Source organism: Xenopus laevis, chromosome 2S, assembly GCF_017654675.1.
Source record: "Xenopus laevis strain J_2021 chromosome 2S, Xenopus_laevis_v10.1, whole genome shotgun sequence".
NCBI classification, from domain to species: domain Eukaryota; kingdom Metazoa; phylum Chordata; class Amphibia; order Anura; family Pipidae; genus Xenopus; species Xenopus laevis.
In genome coordinates this window covers 129435300-129451572 of record NC_054374.1, presented here as the reverse complement: position 1 = coordinate 129451572, position 16273 = coordinate 129435300, and the positions used below count along the sequence as shown (strand labels likewise).

Here is a 16273-nt window from a genome sequence, read left to right as displayed (position 1 = left end):
GAAAACAAGGAAGTAAAAAAATGTTTTCCCTTCCCACCCCTAATTTGCATATGCAAATTAGGGTTCGGTATTCGGCCGAATCTTTCACAAAGGATTCGGGGGCTCGGCCGAATCCAAAAAAGTGGATTCGGTGCATCCCTAGTTATGTCCATTCGCCAGAGCACAACTTCGTCAGGCATAAGGGAGCAAATTACCGCTAGAGTCTTATCTCCTTTGCTAGCGAAGTTACGCCAGCGACTGTTAGTAAGTCGGCGAAGTAACAAAATGACGTCATGCTGGCGAATGGCTGGAGTGCAGAGGACTCTTGTATTTGTCTATATGTATTTTGTGGTCACACCCTCATTGCACCCCCGCCTAATGGTTTTAAAAATTAGTGGTGAGCACAACTTTCCATTGTTTGTTTTAGTTGCATAAAAACCATGTGTACAGCCAAACAGAGCCTCCTGTAGGCTGCAGTCCAAATAGGGTCTACCAATAGCCAATTACATCCCATATTTGGCACCCTATGGAACTATTTTTATGCTTTAACAAACAAGGGAAAGTTGTGCTCACCACTAGTTTTTAAAAACATTAGGCAGGGGTGCAATGAGGGTGTGACCACAAAATACATATAGACAAATACAAGATTCCTCTGCACTCAACCCATTATCAATATATTTAAGACAGAGACATTTTGTGCATACTGCTACTGAAAAATGCCTTACCCTTTAAACAACACAGGGATTGTTTGTCCATATATTGCAATATATTTAAGCTGGCCAACTACGTCAAAGTCATCCCATATCTGGCCAGTCCTATGCTCAATTTTCATCTGATTCATTAAGAATTCTATGGTTTAATTATACATTTTATAAAAGGGACGAATACGTTTTACCTGCAACTTACTAGCTGCTTTCAAAGTAAAACTCCCAAACTTGGCTGCCCTTTTATTAGACACCAGTGGGATCACCTGACTATAGTTGGAGGGGGTGGGAGCTACAACATGGAGCTGGTCACTGCTCTTGTAGAACTATAACAAACAAGGGAAAGTTGTGCTCACCACTAGTTTTTAAAAACATTAGGCGGGGGTGCAATGAGGGTGCAGAGGAATCTTGTATTTGTCTATTTTTATGCTTTGTTGCTCTCCAACTTTTTTTTACATTTGAATGTGGCTCACGGGTAAAAAAAGGTTGGGGACCCCCTGCATTTAGGGTTGCCACTGGCTGTTATTTTACCGGCCTGGCCGGTAAAAATTATGGTTGATCCCAATGTTATTAGTAGGGAAAAAAGAAATTATATAGGAAAGACGGGATTTTTTTTTCTAGAAAAGGCGGCAACCCTAGCTGCATTAGATGGTAAGGTTACCACCATTACCTGTGGTGACAAAGGGCTGGGGACGTATCCAGGGAGGCTGATTCTGAAGGGGCAGCAGGATGGAAAAAAACAAGACAGGCTCATATAGACTGAATATAAATCTATAATACACAAAAGCCATGAATAACTTGTAAATTCTATCCTTATAAACGGTGAGTTCTGATGTCATCAGTTATAAACGGTGAGTTCTGATGTCAATTCTGTCACATGACTCACTGAAATTTGTGTATTATAATAAAGTACCCCCAGTTGCAAAATATGAAGATATTAGAAGTTACCTCAGAGTTCCATGACCTGTATGGTCATGAAACTCCTTGGTAACTTATAATATTCTTATCATTTACAAGAGGGGGTACTTTATTAGTGATGGGCGAATTTTCGCCGAAAAATTTGCGAATTTCCAGCGAAATTCGTGAAATATGTGAAAAATTTGCGAAGCGGCGCTGGCATCTCATCTCGTTGTTTTTTTTACTCCAGCGACAATTTTTTTATTTTTATGCCGGCGAATTTTCGCAGCTGTTTCGCAAATTTATTTGCCGACAGCGAATTGCGCTAATTCGCCCCTGGCGAATAAATTTGCCCATCACTATACTTTATTTACTATATAAACAATTTCCAGGAGGTGGAGTTCAGGAAGGTGGGGAGAGGAAGGGTAAGTTTTCCAGCAAATTATTAAGTTGAGAATGCATTCAGCGGTGAGAGGCGGGTCAGTGGGAGATTGTTATTACAAACAGGCAAGCACAGTGTGAGTTAATTTGTAATATTTTCCCAAAGCTGACAAGCCTAACTGCAGTTCAATGGAGCCATCTCCAATTCTCCATACACAACAAACATGTCAGGATATCACGAGTCACATGGTATAGATTATCGAAAGTACTGTGGTCGTGAGAAAGTAAATGCAGACTGAAACACGGATATCACTGTTTTACCAGCTCCATGTTCCCTTTATAAAACAAAAGGAAAACGCCCAATGCTAAACATGATTGAACCGTCGCTCCCACGTACTTTCTTTCCCTCACATCAGCACTCGTGACCGTGTCCAAAGCTCTGCGCCAACACTTCCTACGCCTCCTCCAGTATCCGGAAAGAGAAACTATCGCTTGACGAATTGTTATTCCTGATTGGAAGCAGTCCTCAGGTGTTCCCAAACGCTGATTGGCTTACACAGTAAGCAACCCCTCCCACTTAAGTCCCCTTATTTCGTTTATGATTTGCTTCCTCTTTGCTTCAAGAGTTTCCTAAATGCAGAGAGGAGGTTGTGTCCCTGACGTGAAGCGGAAAATTCTGTTGGCGTTAGTGCTTGTCACTCAAAGAACCCAAACTTGTTATATGATTGCTTCTTACAGACTTCCGTTTTAAGTGGCCAGTAAGCTATTTTTGTGTATACTTGTCCCTGGACGTTTCAGTGGATCTTTTCTGTGTTCTGTGACCCCTGGGCCTGGTGGTGTAAATGTTTACATTAAGCATGAGGCAGCTTGTGGGTGATATTTTGTGTGTGTACACGTGCAGTACATAGGTATGTACGTTCATTCTCTTTGCCCAGCTCTTCTGTTGTTTAGATGTAGCAGAACTACACTTCCCAACATGCAATTGATGGATGCTGCTGCAGTTTGCTGAACCTAGGGTTGCCACCTTTTCTGGAAAAAAATACTGGCCTTAGCCCTGCCCAAAGCCACACCCCAATCCCACACAAAGCCACACCCCCTGTGCCTAGCAAATTCTGCTTTTTTTTCTGTAGGTGCCAAAAGCGTTCTAGCTTTTTATTTTCATGTGCTGCATTCTCTTAAGAAGTTGCAACCTTTTACTCCATCTTGAAACATAATAATACAATTCAGGCACTGTGGGTTCAGGCAAAGAGAAAAGCAGTAGAAATAAATCATTCCCTTGTACTGCTTTTATTGAACAAAATATACAACTTCGTTTTTAATTTTGCGCAAGACATATATTTTCACAGAAACAAAATATAACATGGCCAAAAACTCTCTCTTAATATGCAAAAAAAAGCGGTTTTGGGTAAAACACCCCTTCAACAAATGCAACAAACTATAAATCTTCCTATTAGTGTTTCATACAAAAAAACAGTAGACAATGAAAAATATTATGCTACAAATAATGTAACAGTTTAGATTCACAGATTGGGGTTCCTGATGTACGCAAAATGCCTTGTCTTTCCCTTGTAAATAAAAGTGCAAATTAGTGCAAGTAGCAACAAAACACATTACTTCCTTATGGTTTCCTAGAACACTAGAACACTTTCAAGAATAGTTATTCTTATAGCAACCATTCCATCAGTTCTCAATTTTTAATTGCCATGTCATAAAATTCGGAACATGAATAAAGTAAATTATAACGTATGCAGAGTTCACTTTTAACAATGGTTGTGTTAAGCCTGTTCCTTTCGTCGATCCTCAGGTTATTCATGACACTGAAAACACGTTCTACAAAAGCATTACTGCGTGGTATAGCTAGTACTGCCTGAACCATTTTCAGTAGGTTTGGAGCTTCTGTGTTGTGAAAGAAATGAAGCCACTTGTCAGAACAAGAGAGCGCTGTCATTTCCCTAATTGCTGGAAATGCCGACTTCAACAAACAGCACTCCCTGTACAGGTCTCTTCACTGCACTCTGTAACTGGAACATTCATAAGTTCACCAACTTTTACAATCTCCTCTAGTGATGGCACCTTCTCAAAATTTAAACAAGCAAAATATTTGTATGGTGATGATTCAAAATCAAACCACTTATCTAAATATTCAAGGGCTCGGTCAAAGCACCCTGCAGCTTCTTGGCGGAATTTTCTCTGCTCATTATCAGGCAGTTTTGGCAAATCTTTATTTACTCTAAAGCCAAAAAAAAATCATTTCTTCTATCCTGTATCTGCCTTTTGATATCCAACATAATTCTGAACAGTTCTGGAGAAGTTAGTGAATCCTGCTCCAAAGTTTTGATTGATTTGGAGAAAAAAGAGTGCACAATATAAATGTAGCACTCCTGCAATGTAAGTGACTAACTTAAAGAATCTTGTTGGTCCTTTATAAAGCTCCAGATTGCAGAGTGACACTCTGATTCTCCACACTGCAAAAAGTAGATTTTGATTGGTTCCCAAATCAAGAATTAGCCGCTCTACTGCAGCAGAAAGGCTTAACCAACGGATTGGAACATGACGGAGAACCTTATCATAGTCCTGTTGGACAAATTCAAAGCATGTTTTAAGTTCACTGCACGAAAATTCATTGAAAACCTTTAATACAAGGTTCTCTACATCAAAACTTAGAATTTTTAGTGCATGTCTTGCAGTATTATGTAGAACATGGCAGTTTGCCTTAATGAGACTGGGTTGGATGCCTTCAACTTTTGAAAAACTGAGCAATGTTTACCATAGTTTACAGAAGCATTATCTGCCATATATGCAATGATGTTATTGGTGTCTATATTTATATAGATATTTGGGAATCACTGAATAATTTTACATTTAACTTGCTTCCACAGTCTGATGATAAGATAGCTGTGGTGGTGCTTCGCTGCATGAAAGACTTGGGTTAGCTCTGCTGCCGTTACAAAATCTTGCTCCTTGCTCTGTGCACTATAGAAGAAATTTGTTATGAGGCTGCCCTTCTTCTTACTCTGCATAGCAGCTAGATGTCTCTTCCCAGTGGCATGCTGCTTTACTGCATCAACACCTTCGTATTTTATACCAAATACACTCAGAAACTATGCATTGTGCAGAGTTTTCATCTGATGTGCGAGCCAACCAGGATGTAAAGGCAGGAACTGCAAGCCAATTATCATTAAATCTGCAATTTCACAGTCTGCCTTTCATCCTTGGTGGAGAATTTGGAGTAGCTGCTGAACTTTTGCTTTGCTGAGCCACTGAGCTGCTCTTCATCTTGCTATCTGTAAGCAAAGTACACAATATTGGTATGGTGTATACGAAGTTCATAAATGGAACAAATTGGTCTTAAATGAGCAAATTATAGCTCACAGTTTCCCCAAGAGTTCATCACACTGCTCACAATAACATCCCATATGCCTTAGCACCCACTGCTAAAAGTAAACAGCTAAACTTTGTGTAGACCACAGTGCCTCAAAATATCTTGTTTTTTAAAGTGAAAAAGTGATGGAAAATGATTAACTTACATATCAAAGTCGTCATTTTATGCTGGAATAAAGTGATTTTACTGGAAATCTATTGAAATCAGTCCTGCTCTGCCTTATGGTTGATATTCTAGCTATCTGTATAACAGAGCATTCTGTCCCAGTGGCTGCACGGATCCTATCTGATCCCCATTGTAAGCAGCAGTCCCGTCCTGCTTTATGGCACCTGCATTGAGGTTTTTACGTACAGTGTAACTATGAAGATTTTCATTCATCCAGGTCATGGTATATCTAATATAAGTAATTACTTATTGAAGACGTTTCACTACTCATCCGAGCAGCTCCTTCAGTTCAACTGACTGGTGTGGGAAATTCTCAGCATATAAACTCTTCCACTAATCCAATCACAATGGCACATTGTAACTCTTCAGATAGGTGACATCTGAGGTTCACAGAGGTGTTGAATCTGTGTAGTTACTGTGATAGGATTATCCAATGTGTCATGCAACTCCTAGAAACAGGTTTTACTTGTGAGAGTTGCATGAATGGATGTGTGGAGTGTTCTGGACACTTCACACATCCATTCATGCAACATCCAAGAAGATGCTCGGATGAGTAGTGAAACATCTTCAATAATTACAACACATCACTATATAACATTAAACTTTTAATACTAGTTAATCAATAAGTCAGCTATTAATATGCTCTGTTAATAGAGTTATAACCAAATGACAACAAAAGCCAAAGGTAAGGTGTATTTAACGATATAGTTTTATTAAGTAGGCATACTCATTAATTAGCATACTCATTAACACTGCTATATCTACTATCCACTATCACCCATTTGCCCATAAAATAGTAGTAATGTTGTACTTACACAATAAGTATTCTTACTCTGCTCACAACTTTGGCAATTTGGCAAACCTGTTAGGTAGTGGTCAATTAACAGGCTGTCTCCGGTCCAGTAAGCTCCAGAATCCGTAAGGGAGGACTGGAGCTCGGGTGCTGCTGTGCAACTGCAAAAACAGCAACTTACATAGTAAGTAAGGTTGAAAAAAAAAGACACATGTACATCAGGTTCAACCTTAAGTCTATCTATAACCTGCCTAATTAGTTGATCCAGAGGAAGGCAAAAAAAATCACATTTGAAACCTCTTTAATTTGTTTCAGAGGGGGAAAAATCCCAGAATGGCAATGGGACTAGTTCCTGGATGAACTTGTATGAGCTATCTCCCATAACCCTGTATTCCCTCACTTGCTAAACACCATCCAATCCCTTCTTATACCTATCTAATGTATCAGTATAACTATCAGTATAACTGTGGGTGGGAGTGTAACAGTGCTGTTAGGAGTCATAGTTATGGCATAATTATAATCTAGTGGTAGATTTCCCAGTAGAAAGGCAGAATGCACCTTGTGTGTCAATGGCTGATTAATGCTAATAAAAAGGCATAACAATGTGCAGGCTCCTCCACAGCAATGTGAATTTCTCTACAGCAAGCATAAAAAAAAGCTTAATGACAACTGCATTTGCCATTCGTAATTACATACTCCCCACCAGTTCCTGACAGCCTGACATTCACTTTTGCGCAGGCTTCAGTAACCAACGTCCTCCATTCACTTTGGTAGAATTACTGCCCAACACAGGCAGACCAGAATCGCCCATTGTCCACACAGTCACTTGGTTTCCCAGGCTGTTCCACACAATAATGTTCTGTGTACTGTGTTTGTTATTGTGTCTGCAGTCCAACTGATATCATATCACCTGACGAAGGGGCCTGCCCCCGAAACGTTGTGCTGTTTGACACAATAAACCTATAGGGGTATATCCCCTTTTGCATTCAATTCTGTGTGCCGTTTCCTCAATTCTTCGTTTCCTGCAGTCCAACTGAGCCAGCACAGCCGTCGGCCACACACACTCGGCTCCCCAGTCCCCCTGCAGACTGCACGCTGACGCCGCCCACACAAATCGTCATAATCACACGAGACAAGCTGAGGAATTTGGAGCAGCCAGGGAGGGAGGAGGAGGAGGGAGCAGCCAGGGAGGAGGGAGCAGCGAAGCAGCTGAAAAGTAAGTGGCTTTTCCTCCCTGCAAAAAATTACCGGCCATGTAATTGCCGGTATCTTAATACCGGCCTCAATACTTGTTTTACCGGCTAGGCCGGTAAAATACCGTCCGGGTGGCAACCCTAGCCAACCCCTAAGGAGTTCTGCTGTTAGTCATCTGTCAGTCACTGTATGAGAGAGTGGCGCAGAGGAAGTGTGTGTGTGTGTGTGTGTCAGCCCTGGGCAGCTTCCTCGGGAACACTGCCTACCCTCCAGGTCTGGACTGAGAATTAAAATAGGCTCTGGCATTTCAGTTACACAGAGGCCCAAACAGCCCCCACCAGCCCACTAAATACTGACTTTCTATGGCACCTTATAGCAGCCCCTCTGGCATTTGCCAGAACCCACAGATTGCCAGTCCGGGCCTGCTAGCCTCTGGGTCCTGCTCGTGGAATACAACACCCAGCACTGCACACAGGACACTGTTGTATTGTTTATAAATAATTTTATTTTCAGTTATGCCAGAGCTGGGCTACAATCAGGTATGTCAGAACAGTGTCCCCACTAGAAAGTGTTTGCTGGAACAGGCCCGGACTGGCAATCTGTGTGTTGTGGCAAATGCCAGAGGGGCTGCTATAGGATGCCAAAAAAAGTCATTTATTGGGCTGTTTGGGCCTCTGTGTACCTGAAATTCCAGGGCCTTTTTTAATTCTCAGTCCTGTGCTGGAACACTGGTTGCTGTCATCATCATTTATTTATATAGCGCCGACAAGATACACAGTGCTTTACCTTAGTTATAGTAAACCGTGAATAAATGCAGCATAACAAACAAGGGTTTACAGAGTACAATAGGATTAGAGGGCCATACAAATTAGAGTTTACAAACTATGTAAGGCTTCATTGTTAAGGGAGCTAGCACACGGGCAGATTCGGGGAGTTTAGTCGCCTGGTGACTAATCGCCTCTTCTACGGGGCAACAATCTCCCTGAACTGCCTGCCTGCTGCCTGCTATAATGACAAAACGCCTGCGCCAATGCACTCGCGGCGCTTCGTGAGGCAACTTCGGAAATCAAAGAGTCGCGAGTCCATTGGCGCTGGCGTTTTCTCATTATAGCAGGCGGAAGACAGGTCGGGGAGATTGTCGCCCAGCAGAAGAGGCAATTAGTCGCCAGGTGACTAAATCTCCCCGAATCTGCCCGTGTGCTAAAGCCCTAAGGGCCTTGAATGTGAGTGATGCATAAGAACTGGAATAAATCCAGTTTTTAGGGCTAACCCTATTTTATCAAAATGCTCATGTCAAGATGAAAGTAACCTAAATAATCCCTCCAATTATTTCTATAAAAATCAAGGTGCGCAGCTAAGAGAGTGTTGCAAAGTTCTAAATGCTACTGGCCTTCTTATGTGTTTTGGATCAATTTCGCGATTTGAGTGTATTAGCAGAGATAATTCCCAGCATTGTCTGTGTCAGGGTATTTATTTTTTAAACTTTTTGTAGCTGTGACAAAACACAGGCAGCAATTAGCACCACGTGTTTTTGTCTGGGTTTTTTTTTTTTACAGCAAAAAAATAAAATCATAAAAAGTTCTGTATTGCACAATTGATCTTCCAGGCCCAAAAAAAGAGGAGCGGCAGCTTGAGGTGTCAGGAAAGTATTTATATTCACTGAGGGCTGTTTAATAACTTTGTGCCCACAAACGATTTTGCTTTTTTTCTCTTTACTAAGTCTTAATTGACCAAATGCTTGTATCAAAGATACATTGGAAATATGTCAGTTGGCTGGGACTTCAAAGCCCCTTGTTTTTTCACTATAGCTCCTGAGTTAAAGGGAAGTGCACAATGGTCTTATTAACCAGTCACATTGTCTGCTGGGGGACTTGATTTTAAATGCACTGCACACTTAGAATTCTAATAAGTAGTGTAGGAAGGAAATTATTCACAGGTGTATGCTAGTTGACTGGGGCTTATAAAAGCTCCCTGCTTTCTCACTAGAGCTCCTGAATATATACATATAACGAGGGGCCTTGACGTGGCACATGAGCTTACATATTTTGGCCAAAATGTGGTACTAACACCTCATTTTTTGTAATAATTATTTTTAAAGGCAAACCGTGCACTGGCAATTTTTCTCTTTCTCTATATTTTTTTCAGTTACCTGGAATGAGAGTGCCATTTTGCTGTCCTTTGTTTGATTTGCTCAAATTAAAGGAGAAGGAAAGGCATAATTTTAGGCACCTCCCAGTGATTATAATCACCTGCCACGTTGCCATCTTCTTTCTGTATTATCTCTACAGCGGTACACTTGAGCAGTAGAGTGAAGAGCTTCTGCAGTAGACCTTGGGGGGGGGGTGCAGTTTTCAGCAGGAGACCTGCCTCTGAGTATCAGGTAAGTGGTTATAATTAATGGGATGTGGCTAACATTTTGGCACCCCACCAGTTATGCCTTTTTTTCTCCTTAAACTGGATCTTCAAATTAATATTGATCTTATAAGCTTATGCAATGTTGCATAAATAAACAGTTTACATTTCAATACATTCTGACATCAGGAGACTTTTAAAATAACTTGCTAACTGATTTTTTTAGCATTGGTCTTAAACTATGATATTGCATTTGAAGGACAGAAATTATTTTGGGAGAAATTAAATTGTGCTTTTGGTTCTTCTATTTTTGAGTGCTAAGATTTAATGTTGAATGCTTGGAAGGTAAGAACCTGCAAAAATAGAGACGCTACTCTTATCTGTATCGTACTACATTAATATGGTTTCATTCCTCCCAGGCAAACCTCTTTCCTCATCAATTCAATTGTATGCATCTTGCCACCTTAGACATATAACAGTACACATGGGTGGGGGTGTCTAGATGGTGAGAATACAGTATCTGCCCGCTAAGGTGAGGAGGATCTTTGGGCACCAAATCACTCCCAGGGCCACCAATCGTATCATAATGGGGACCTGGGTAATCGCATCAGCTTGTGGCAGAAGTTCAGCCAGATATTTGTTAGGCAGTCCATAGGGTGGGCCACTATATGGGCCAGTAAATTGCCAATTTAGTGTGAGTGGGCTTAGTCCGCATCTTTTATTTATTTTGAAAATGTTTTATTTGATTTTCATATTAAACAAGTAATAAAATTATGACAGCAAATATTATGCAGATGGAGAAAGACATGTATTCAATATGATGGCATAGTGAGATTGAAAACGGAATACAATTTTAAGAGACTGACAAAAATAAATTGAAAATAAAAAAAATTAACTAAACCAGTGGAAGTAAACATATTAAAAGAAAGAAAAATGTCCATTCGTTGACTGGAATGTCTGAACGCGTAACTTACAAATGAAGAAACCGTCCTATTTGTTTAGTCCGCATCTTTTATTAACCTTTGCATGGCAACCTGTTAAAGGCCTTTAAGGAACAATAACACCAAAAAATTAAAGTGTTTTAAAGAATTAAAAATATAATGTCCTGTTGCACTGGTACAAATGTGTTTGCTTCAGAAACTCTACAATAGTTCATATAAACAAGCTGATTTGTATTTGTGAGGACAGCCATTCAAAGCAGTAAAAGGAGAAAAGGCACAGGATACACAGCAGATAACAGTATACAATGGGACTCTTCCGATCTTATCGGTTATCTACTGTATATCCTGTGCTTGGGTGGCTGCCCCCATGCCTACACAGCAGCTTGTTTATATAAACTATAGTTGTGTTTCTGTAGCAAACACAAAAGTTTTACGAGTGGAGGGCAACAGTAAATTATATTGTCATTCCTTTAAAACACTTTCATTTTTTGGTGTTACTGTTTGGTGTTAATCTACATAATGTGCATCACTTTACATAACATCATCCATATAAGTCCCTGCCTCAACTAAACATAAAAGCTCAGTCCCCTGTCCAATGAATTAATACTATATGACCCAAAATGATTGAAATCAGATGGCACTCACGCTGCAAAATGTGCTTGCTTTTGATTTATTGATATCTCCACAAAACGTTTCGGGGGGGTCAACCCCTTTCTCAAGTGTTCTTGAACTAGCCTCAACTGTCATTTAATTTACATAACAAAATATTTTCATGAGATTACTTGGACAAGGCTGATATTTTGATTTCTTAGGGCAGATTTTCTCTATAAACAGACCTAAATGGCCAGACATTACTACTTAACAATTTAATAAAGTAGCAAAAAAAAACCACAAACCTTGCTAGACAGGTGCAGCCATAACCATATGTATGATAAATGTATAGGTCATAACAACCTCCTGATTCAGATTTTTACTTATTATTATTTTTTCCTTTTACTAACTTGTATGACCTACTTAGCCTGACAAGTTCAAGAATTTGTTTATTTTATGTTGGTATGTCAAGTCATGTAAAAGATGTTATTTGAAACAAGAAGCCTGGTTCTGTTATTGGGGCTGCCATTGTGCCTGAACTTAAGGATATTTATGTTTATGCTGTCATTCACTATTGTTTATAGAAAAATATTTAAATACATACTTCTAGGATTTTCCACACGTTTTACTAGGCAAAATATAACAATAAATATCTAGATACTTTTTAAAAGTAATGGAAGCAGTAAGAGCCTTTCAGCTACTAATGATATATTTTTTCCATGATGGAAAATAATGTAAGATCAATGAGCACATTTCTCATCTATATGGATCTGTGCCATATAGGAAATAATATGCACTCTCACATTTCTGGGTGACAAGTAGTGATGGTCAAATCTGACCCTTTTTGCTTCGCCGAAAATATGTGAAACATCCCAAAATTTGCTAAATGCATTGAAGTTTATGGGCGACAATTTTTGTTTTTTGACACAAGACAATTGTTTTCACCCATTGGGGTCTATGGGCGTCTCTTTCACAGAGAAAAAATTCACTCAACACTAGTGACAAGTCCTAAGCTGCTTGTAGCAAGTCCTTGTTGTCATTTCCATTGCTGTTACATGCATTCATTCGGCTTTGCCCAATAGTATAGGTATTCGGTTTAGTAACAAAATCTATAACAAGCTGATTCTTGAATAGCTCAGCTTTGGCTATTCTAGTCACATGAAAATATACAGAGTCGTTTATTCAGTATGCTGAATGAGCAAACATTTTAAAGGAAGTACACTGTATTATTATTTTTGAGTAACCTATATTTTTGTTTAAAGGAACAATAAACTTAGTGCTGGATATAGGTTTATTAAATTTGCACAAGCTTTGAGGTTTTATAGTTAGGTTATGTTTTATTGTATTTCTGTGTATGGGCCATTGGGTATTTTGCTGTGTTACCCTGTTGGCTGGCCATACCCTGAATGATGAGGTACCACACCACTGATCTTAGGGCCATGACAGTTTCTGGCTTTTTGTAAGAGGACTATCCCAATAAGTGGAAAGGTTTTGTGGGACGTTAGGCAGCTTATAAGGTCACAGACTTAATGGGACTTTATTTCAAATCAGATTCTAAATTCAGTATGGCCAATACCTTTATGGACACAAAGGAAAACTCTGCATTGGTAAAATATGCATTTGTCTCTCTGGTTAAAAGTGAAGCTGGTTCACCTTCCAACATTTTTTTTAGTTCAGTTGGTTCACCAGAAATAAATCTTTGTCCAATTACTTTCTATTTTCTTTTTTTTTTTTCTTTTTTTTTTTTACTGTTTTTCTATTATTAAAGTTTAACATTTGATTTTTCACTTTTTTTTTTCTTTTTCACTCTAAATATTTTTTATATATTTCTGGTTCGACATAATAAACAATTGTACATTTTACGCATATACTGTTTGCTTCCATGTGTTTTGTATACAATGATTCAAAATGCGTCATCACGTTATGCATCGTTAAGGAACCAGGTAAAAAAAATAAAAAGCACTCAGAATAAGGAAAGGAAAGTAAGAACAGGCAAAAATGGAACCCCCGCTCAGCATAATATATGTTTAACATACTTTTTTTGTTTAGAGCCCAAGTTTACCATCAGTATTACTGCAAATGACGTTGTCTCTCAACCACATAGTTCTGCCATGAGGAGCAAATTTCAACAAATTTGTCCATATTGTCCTGTACACGTGCTGATAACGGTTCCATTGTACATATAGTATTTATTTTGTTTAAAGTCTGTTGCCAGGGTATATCTGGGGACAACCAATCTATAGCTAAGCTCCATTTTGCTGCCGTAAGTATGTGTTTAACCAGGTGTCCGGCTTGTTTATTTAGCTGTGTTAGTGAAAGGTTATGCAATAATTCCCATGGATTTAGGGGAAATGTTACTGAGCAGTTTTCAATTTTTCATCTTCTAAAGCAACCCTGGGGGTGAGGGGTCTCCGACTCTGTAATTAAATTGATATATTTATTTGATAAATTTATATTTGTCCCTGCTAAGCAGAATCCCTGAGTTTCATTAAGGCAGCTGTTATACTTTATAAAATAGTTCCTAATATCCCGCAGATGCTACTGAGAAATGTACCAACTAAATGTAGCAAATTGTAACAGTTCAGAATCTGCACCTGGATCACTGAGCTGCCAGACTGAGACACTACAGACAGGAACATTAAACTTTAAACTTCAATTTTGAGAAAACTGTAAAAACTGGAAAGCAGTTGAAAAAAAGGTCTGTGTTTATGATGAACGATCTGAAAACAACTCGACTGAAAAAAGTCTTTGGAAGGTGCACAAACACGTTAATGCCTATTTCAATATGTCAAAGCTTTTGGCTTAAGTCATGTCAACAAAGCAACACACCACCATTATGCCCTGTTTGTGATCACTGTTACGTTATTAACCTTGGAAGGTCTATCTATGTTTTCTATTTAATGAAATGCACTATAAGCAACAGCACATTCATTTGAAATATACACTATTTGATATGGTATGGAACTTAAAGCCCATTGTTTGGCTGAGCTGTAGACCCTGGTGGTACCAGTTCCAAGAGGCTCACAGTAATCCCCATGTATATCTTGATTTCTTAAGAATTGATTTCAGAGGAGAGAAAGGCTCAGTGATATCCAGTGCATAGCAGGACACACTTCTGCTGGTACCTTCTCAGCGATTATAGTCTTTCATTTCACTGGAACCACCTGTAACTAGTAAAGCAGTGTTTTTATTTCTCCATGATGTGTTCTATTTTTTTTTTTTAAAAAAAATTGAAATCTAGGTGTGTTTGTATTTATTCCTTTAATGGAAATATAATTTAACCTGTTCATACTAATAAGTACCCTGTTTTGCAAAAAGCATAGTGGAGAATAAAACCCAATAGATATGCTATATTCATAGGTTTTCATTTCATAATAAAATTTATGTATTTGATTAGTAATCTATGCATAACTAAATTATTGCCCCAAATATGTTATGATGCAGAAGTTGCTGTTCACTGGCATTATTAAAGGCATGTGAGACATTTTATACCTATTGGGGTGTCGTCTCCAGGACCTGATTGCCTAGCCCAATTCACTTCACAGCATTTAGGGATACTGTGCATTTCCAAATGGAAAAACAAACAGACAGCAGCCCAGCTGTAATTCCCAAAATATGTTGTTTTAAAATAATGAATCAAAAAGGTGTTTGCTTAAGATTCTAGATGGTAAGTTGTGGTGCAATGTGATACTACAAGTATTAAAATCGAATGGGGCAATAGCACAAATGTTTTTTGTAAGTACAGGTATCTTTCCATAATGTGTCTACTAAAAAAAAAAAAAATTAAACATTAAATAAACCCAGTAGGATTTGTTGCCTCCAAGAAGGATTAGTTATACCTTAGTTTGGATCAAGTCCAAGCTTCTGTTTTATGATTATGGAGAAAAAGGAAATTATTTTTAACAAACGTTCCTTCATTTGGCTCTTTCTGGATTACAGATCCCATACCCGTATTTAAATCAGATGCACAGCTGAAAACTGTGTGTTTGTTTCAGAAACTCTAATTTAGTTCATATAAATAAATCACTATGAAGCCATGTAGTTATAGCAAGTTACTGTTCAAAATAAATTGGTTTTAGTAGAAGTATAGCTGTAAACGAAAATGAACCAAAGGCAGAGCAACTACAGTAATTAATAAATCTGTAACCTACATCTGTGTGCTGCAGTTCTGTGATGTACCTAGTCAGGGCCGGATTTACATATTGGGCACCCCTAGGCCCACTTCTGTTCGTCGCCCGTGTCCCGTCCCCTTTATTCGTGCAAATTTTCATCATCTGGACTGGAGCAATGGGGATTGGTGCACAGGAGATTTAAAAAATTATTGTACCTCCAGCGCATCCCCAGTGTTTTTGAACCAATGTGAGCGTGGTTGGGCAGCATGCCACCCCCCTAAAATCCTGCCGCCCTAGGCCCGGGCCTAGGTGACCTTTCCACAAATCCGGGCCTGTACCTAGTGTATTTTAGAATGCACCTATACAATACGGTTTATTTTCTTTCTGTTTCTTTTCATACCTTAGCCAATTCCTATAGACTTACGAAAAGTTGTCCATTTCATGAATAAACTATTATAGGAAAAATAAGTTATAATTTTATAATTTAAAGCCCAAAGTCCAATAAAGCCCCTTTTAAAATGATCATTTTTGGAAAAATGTTTATTTTGCAAAGTCTTACCCTACTGATATAGCTTTGCAAAATATGGACATATCCTTTTACTCAAGTCCAGTTTCCATCGTTTTGGAGGACCAAGTGTCAAACTGGCCCACCAGGATACCAAGAAAACTCCCTGTGGGCCCAAGTGTCAGTGGGTCTTCCTGCTTCTAACCATTCGGCCTATTTCATGGTCATTACCTACTTCTGTATGGGAACAAATAGATGGAATTATAGATTAATAAAT

The 16273-nt window shown here is 38.9% G+C and overlaps 1 protein-coding gene and 1 long non-coding RNA gene across 4 annotated transcripts in view; one reads left to right on the top strand and one right to left on the bottom strand.

The window, feature by feature from the left end:
* Positions 1 to 3198: 3198 nt before the first annotated feature.
* Positions 3199 to 6531, bottom strand: LOC121400679. Its single transcript, XR_005965904.1, has 2 exons — positions 6324 to 6531; positions 3199 to 5245 (listed from the first exon to the last, which is right to left on the bottom strand). It is a non-coding gene; the product is annotated as an uncharacterized LOC121400679 (long non-coding RNA).
* A 52-nt stretch (positions 6532 to 6583) lies between these two features.
* The window catches only part of rab5b.S (RAB5B, member RAS oncogene family S homeolog), a 36051-nt gene continuing 26361 nt past the window's right edge, over positions 6584 to 16273 (top strand). For 2 of the 3 annotated variants that reach the window (XM_041584387.1, XM_018250023.2), the window contains exon 1: positions 6584 to 7517. The gene's annotated coding sequence lies outside the window, so the exon portion shown is untranslated. Of the gene's footprint in view, positions 7518 to 9777; positions 9876 to 16273 lie in introns of those variants that run through there. The other variant, XM_041584386.1, reaches the window with a different exon arrangement.